The 7,336-nt window shown below is 40.5% G+C and overlaps 1 long non-coding RNA gene across 1 annotated transcript; it reads left to right on the forward strand.

Moving 5' to 3' along the window:
• Positions 1–1,126: 1,126 nt before the first annotated feature.
• On the forward strand, positions 1,127–7,104 carry LOC118354005 (uncharacterized). Its single transcript, XR_004813836.2, has 2 exons — positions 1,127–4,218; positions 6,309–7,104. It is a non-coding gene; the product is annotated as an uncharacterized LOC118354005 (long non-coding RNA).
• Positions 7,105–7,336: the final 232 nt, after the last annotated feature.

The raw sequence follows: 7,336 nt of genomic DNA on the forward strand, positions 1-7,336 counted from the left end.
AGGACAGGGCTCCATTACACGAGGTGGCTGCGTCGATGCCATCCGTTTGTTTGTGTTCTGCATGTTAGGACACAGTGCAGTTTACCTGGGCCCAGTTAAAGGTATTTGCAGATAACATTATGTAGTTGGCACTGATTTAATCATTGCAAATAGACGCCTGGGGTTTTAAGATGATACTGATAATGTGAGCCTGGGAAAGGGGATGAAGCAGAAAATAGCAGAGCTGACACCAAAAAATATTTATCAACTGATGAGATCTCATAACCTAATTATCAAAATTTCACAAATATAAGAGAATTATTTTAAATATGGATTTATATGCACCACATAAATTCTGTTGTTAATCATGAACTTTCATCTAAATTTGTTCCATGCCTTTACAAATAATGATGGTATAGCTTGCTTGTATCTCTACTGAAATTGTGTGCTCAATTTTTCACTTATACTCACCTGTGAGCTCTTTGTTAATATCTATAACTAGATGGGATTATAGATGATACGAGAACATACGAGAAAGCCTACCCTAGAAAACTGGCATTTTTACATGTTTACACTCGAATCAACAACCTCCATACTGTAACGTTATACTTACCACATATTAAAGTATCCATAGACTATGGAGACATGGTAAGAAATTTCTTTCTGGAATGCCTCTGCCAAGTCACCAACTTATTTATACTTAAATGCCTTGATTAATGGGAAATTTACTACCCCTGATGATAGCCTCATTGTCAAAATGTTATGACACGTACACACCACAGTATACACACATACAAGGAATGGGAGAGAAAAAAAATAATATACACACAAAAGATGTGTGTATATTACTTTTCCTCCCAAAAGATGTTGACAGGTCAGTTCAAAGAAATCAATGTTCTTCTACAGTCTTATTTAGCGGAAACTGTAGCATGTTTACAGTCATGAGAACAGAGGCAGGAAGGCATAAAGCACAAGCAGGGGAAAGGATGGAGTTGCATTCCAACATATTAGGAAAATGATTGATCGATAGATAGACAAACAACCCTGATCAGCGTGCGTATGTGTGGTTTTATTAATTTGAAAAATTTAAATGTGCAACGATCTATGTCTTTATGCATTGGGATAACTTGCACAGGACAGATGCTACTGATGCATCATTTCCGAAGGATTCCTGGCATAAGACTGTGAAAGGTCTTCTGGAACCTGCCTAGAAGAGCCGTGCCTTAGCTGTAGGAAGCCCTGAGCAGCCTGCGTGATGAGTTTCTAAAGTGTAGTCAGTGTGCAAAGAGCCCCAGGAACCTACACAAGAACCATCCCTCGACCTGGCAAACGCAGTGAGGACAACTCTAGCCAGATGGGCTGGAGGAAGAGCTCCTTCTGCGGGTGTTTGCTTTAGGGTTCAGAACGTCGAGTTTAACAAAAACCAAGTCTTTTTTGAAAATCAGCCATAATTCCTTTCAGTCATAATGCACCTTTTGAAAACCCAACTTTTTCATGCCAGGATTGATCCTAATTACAAAATAATCCCTGTTCTTATGATGCCTTCCTGTCGGTATGCCAGTTCTGTAGGTGAAGACCATCTGGTTCTGCTCCCCAGCAGCCTTGGGCTGGGTGATCATTACATCCTACAGTTGAGGGAACCACGGAATAGGACTTAGGACTCCAAGCCAGGAGGAGGACTTTTGTGTTAGCAGATTTACTGCTCATGAGTGCAATCCTGTAAGTCCTGGGCAGTATTAAAGCTCCTAGTACAATGACTCTTTGTAATCATTTACATGAAAACAGGTACCATGCCTTCCTCTCAGGACACACTGGCCTAATGTTTACTCACATGTAGGTGCCACTGATTTCAATTCTTAAAGCTGTAATTTCTCTTAGAGTAAATAATGTATTCTGTTAAATGAACTGAGGCCATTTTTTTTTTTCTTTTGGGAAAATGTGGTCATTTTTTTTAACATTGAGGAGATGTTACTTTAATAAGTATGTATATTTTTGCTTTTTCCCTTATAACAGCAGGAAAAGGATTAAATGCAGTTATTACAGAGGTGCAAATTAAAGTGGCAATTATCAGGTTTTTTTAAATCTATTTTTCCCAGAAGGTGATACACACATCTCCCCCATATTCTTTTTAAAGAGTTAACATACGTATCCTCGTTGTATTTTTTTTTTTTTTTTGAAGGGGGAAGGAGAGAATTCATGAAAACAACCTACAGGTGATGCAATTTCTTAGATTAATTTTTCCTCACTGGAGGTCACATGGACTTCATGCTGTGGTTCTGCCTAAAAGAAGTGAAGCTCTTCTTCATCTCTCTTGTTCCCCCACGTGAGAATTGAAATAGTTGGGATTCACTGAAAGGCAGCCAGGAAGTTTTCCCAAGGCACCTGGGAACCCTGTCCTAACTCTGAGATGTTTTTCAAACCTAGTTTTGGCCAAATATAGCAAAGTAGAGTCAGATTCCAGCTGTCTGCTAATTTCTTCATAAGGTGCTTCCTGGTTACTGCGCACACTGATTGACAAGTAGGCAAGCTACCAATAAGAGAACAAAAATTGCACTTCCAAGCACAGACTATATTCACATCTGAAGAAGTGATTGAGTTGTGTGAATAGCATTTCAAATCTCAAAATAGCAGAAGGGAATGTGTGGGACTCAACCCTTTCCCAAATCCCTAAGGTTGGTGGCAACCTTGGCTATGGTATAACCAAGGTCTCTTGAGCCCTGTTAGCCTGTGCTCTGTCATGGGGGGTATGATTGGGCGTAGAGTTCAGGCAGACAGTATTTTAAAACTGGCTCAGAGCCCATTTCCTAAGGACACTCAGCTGGGGCATCTGGTCTCTGGAAAGGGACATGGCCTTTGAAGCAACTCTGGAAACTAAACCTCAGCTTTGCCATTTTATTAGAACTGTGACCTTAGGCCATTTACCTTAGCCTCAGTTTCTTTATCTGTAAAATGGCAGTCACAAAGCTTCTCTTAAAGAGTTTCAATAATTACATATTTTATTTTGATGCCTACAACATGTCTCCTCTACAGTCTGAGTGGAAACAACATGTTTAAAGCGATACAAACAGAATCAAGAAGGCAAAAAGCGTAAGTGGTGGGAAGGCATAGGGTTGCATTCTACCAAATAAATCCCTATTCCGGGTATTATCAATTCAGGGTGTTTAGTAAGATTTGAATTCCATACAGATAATCTGACTAAATAAAACTGCAACCTAATTACTAGTTGTGGTTCAATCTGTTGAAGTTACTAAAATTTAAGGCTAGAATATTTCTTAAAGAACAATTAATTCAAACTGTATTTGACAGATGGGACAAAGCAATGGGCAAGCAGGAGCTTCTACAGGGCATCTCCAACCCTAGATCCCAGATTTCCTGACTCCTAATTCACTCTTTTCCCCACCACACCATGCCTCTGATATTATGGAGAGAACAGTCTACACTCATTAAAATACTATTTTGTGGAATTATGGCCTTTTATGTTGCTAGCAGCCACACCACCAATTTAAGGAAAACAATAAATTGTCTCTAATCTTCAAATCCATGGGTCCATGTGAAAATCCCCATGGATTGTGCTGTCAGAATTTCTGACACTAGGTTTCCCGATTCCTGCCATGGTGTATTTATTGGTTTGTCTCTTCAAAGAACTCACCCTTTCTCAGCAGCTTATTTCCCTAAGTCTCAGTTCCCATGTCCTGCCTTACCCTCTCTCCTGGCTATGAAGAAGAAAGTACACTGTTTTCTTTTTAAACTTGGTGTCTTCAGCCACAGGCCTTACAATGTCAAATCATTACTTAATAGCTATTGTGAGCTTCAGAGAGATAGATTGATCAATTCAGATCTGGGGTAATTATGAGTAACTTTTATTTCCATGTCAACCTTTTTCCTCCTCCATTTCTCTAGCCCACCAGCCTCAAACTCAATGGATTTACCTTCACAATCTCAATCAAATAGCTGCCCTTTACTCTTTGATGCTTTTAATTTTTTTTTTTTTGACTCATGTGACTAGGTAAAAAGCCTTGTAAATGGTTCTCAAAAATTTCCAGCCCTACTTCCTGTGAGCTCCCTTTAATCACACATCCTCTGGACTCATTACGTCTTATCTGTGACAAAAGACGTTGCGCAACATTTCCTCTCCAGCTGAGGCTCTCACTCAAGACAGTCCAAAGAACTAGCACTTTTGGGCCCGGGCCAACCTGCAGACCCAGCAACCTTCACAGCCATGGCAAGGACAGAGAGCTGGTGAGTCCTGGGGTCACCAGGGCTTTCTCCAGCAGGAAGCTGGAACTCTTGTACTGACATGGACACAGGATTTATAAGGTGACAAAGTCTGAGCCAGAGCTGCCTGGAGTACATATATTGTGTCACAAGTACTTAGGGAGCTGGGCTCTTCCTCAGGTAGCCTCCTCTGAGATACAAGGGTGGTTGGAAATTGTGAGCGTCCAAGGCATTGGTAAACTCAAGCCAATGAATGTTTGCCAGCTTTACACCCATCCGTCTCTCTTCAGACTCATTGTCATGCTTCCTTCTCAAATGGATTTTAACACACATTGAAAAATGTGTGGGTAGAAGAAAAGTGTCTTAGACTTTTGAGTATCCATTGTCCAGACTACAGTGTTTTAGTTTTTTCCTTGGCCCGCACCCACCCTATACATCTGTGCCTCTGGGATTGGTACTGTGACACGCAATGGGTGGCTACTTTTTAACATGAGGCAGCTTTATGCAATATAGAGTTTAGTTTACTGTGGGAATGTAGGGAAAGTAAAACAGGGATCAACCAGCATTTTGTTCTGCTGGCAGCAATATGGCTTGCATGGTAGCTAAACTTACTCTAATTTTATCTGAAATGACTCTAGCAAGATTGACCAGTTTTGTATGAGATAAATATGTGGCTCTTTCTTCTGAGAGTCAAGACCTATGTGGGAGTGAGTCAAAAGTTTCTCCTTCCCCCTCTCTCTGTTAGAAATATACTACTTTCCATAAATATAGTACAAGTATAGAGTGAATGTTCCTGGACATCATGTATCCAGTATATAGGATACCCCAGGATATTATAAACCTCTAACTGAGAAGTGCAAACTTTTAGCTGATTTGACACTTGTCATTTTGTTTTAGTGGTTACTATTAAGCATACTCAAGGTAATAATAACAAACAGAGAAATATCCCAAACAAAACAGAGATGACACCTTAGTCTTTAATTCCTGGATAGTGACTTATTTTTCTTAAGACATGTATTTATTTGAGAGAGAAAGAGGAAGAGAGAGCACAAGCAGGGGGACGGACAGAGGGAGAAGCAGATTCCCACTGGGCAGGGAGCCTGATGTGGGGCTTAATCCCAGGACCCCTGGATCATGACCTGAGCTGAAGGCAGATACTTAAACCATCAACTGGGGCATCAGATGTCCCACAGTGACTTATATGCAGGTAAATTTGCCCATTAAAACCTTTTGATCAAAATAGTGCCTTCTAGACAATGAGAAAGTCTATAAATCTAATGGAATATCATATTATTTCTGATGCAACTTTTTCCTGAAGAAGTGGGTTTGGGAACAGCCAGGTAGAAGAAACATTGACTGAAAAGACTGAAGTCATATTGATAGCATTTTTACAGAAACTACAAAGGGGTCTCCCTGGTTGAGGTAAAAAAATCAGAAATAAAAAGGAGAGGAATTGTTGGATCCCATAGCTGCTAAGACATGTATATCTGAGCACAATGGACATTTTTCTGCCCCTGCCAGCGCAACTTCTTCTTTGTCCAACATCTCTTGATTCTTGAAATTTGGATCCATGTAGCTCCAAGGAAACGGACTGTACTTCTGATCCAGGGGAGTATCATCTGATACACTAAACCAATAAGAGCATTCTTTCTTAGATTAGAGTGACTGAACCAGTAGTGGGCCAGTGACCTCAAGTGTCCCAGAACTTTTCCTTGAAATGCTGAGTCAAGGATAATCTTTTTCCACTGCAGACACAAATAATAAAGAAATAGCTCAGGGAGCTATTGGCAGCATTCTCAGGACCATAAGGTGAGGTCCTGTATAAATAAAATAATACAAGAGAATTGGAGCTAGAATAGAGGAAAAAAACCGTGAGGATTTGTTACATCTTTTAAACCACTAGATTGCGCATCACTTAAAAATAGACCCATTTGAGACTTTTTAAGCCCATAAATCAATAAATAACCCCCTTGCTTATGCCAGTTTAAGTGAGGTGTTCTGGTTCCTGCAACTGAAGGCATCCTAACAAACCATTAAGTCTGTATATTTACCCTGAACCCGGTCCCACATCCCTAACTCTGACTTCTTCCTTCATTGTGGTCTTGTCCTTACAGGGATAACCAGTTGCCAGAATCCAGAATCTGGTTAGGATCCTTGGAGAACAGAACACCTGGCCAGGGACCACCATGGCTCTGTACAGAATCCTCTGGATATCAATACACTCCCACCCTTGGGGCTGGACAGACTGATGGATCCATCTGTAGGGCAGGCGCAGCCAGAACAGAAAACTGAACAAGAAGGTAATGAAGAGTTGGAGTTGAACCAGGAAACAGAGGACTTGGAATTAACAGGAATTCCAAAAGAGAACAGCAAGTCTAGCTCCTCAGGAGGGAGGAGGAGTTTCCTGGAGACTTCGTGAAGAACGGTCAAACTTCCCAAGCAGAGTATGACCATGCCTCACAGAAATCACAAGTGGGCTACCAGGTCTGTCCACACTGGGACTTTCATCTGCCCCCATCTCACAGCGGTCCAAGGAATATGCGGGAAGTCTGTGGAGAGTCTGTGGAGGGTTCCTGGCATATGGGAGGAAGAGGAAGATCCAACCAGAGGGGTGTGAGAGCCCCCTAAGTAGACTTGCTGAAACTTTGAGCTCTTAATGACTTCCTCCTTCACTAGGAGGTCCCTGAGATCTCTTCCAGTCTCTTCTTCATCCCCATAAAATGAAGGCACAGAAATGACTCAGTTCTGAAGTACTATTTATTGTCTAGATCAGTATACTGTGACTTCAAGTTTTCAGAAAATTTAAGTTTGCTCAGTTTATTTTTCCAGAGAGAACTTTGACTCTCTCTCTCTCTTAAAAAAAAAAATCTTTGCTGATCTTAGGACATAATAAAGAGAGTACTTTTTAAACTTTTTGAAACGAAGTATGTATGGAACTACTAAAAGAATAGGAATGGGATGTGTAATGGCAAGCTGGTGGAGGGAAAAAAGAATAACCAGAGAAAATCTGATCAATATAGTCAAAGGCAGGAAAAGAGAAACAAAGTAAAGAAAACCAAAGGCACAAAATAAAACAATTATATCAGTAATGATAATATTCATGAGTGAATTCAAGTTACTAGTTAAACTGATTGTAAAAATT

Source organism: Canis lupus, chromosome 2, assembly GCF_003254725.2.
Source record: "Canis lupus dingo isolate Sandy chromosome 2, ASM325472v2, whole genome shotgun sequence".
NCBI classification, from domain to species: Eukaryota; Metazoa; Chordata; class Mammalia; order Carnivora; family Canidae; genus Canis; species Canis lupus.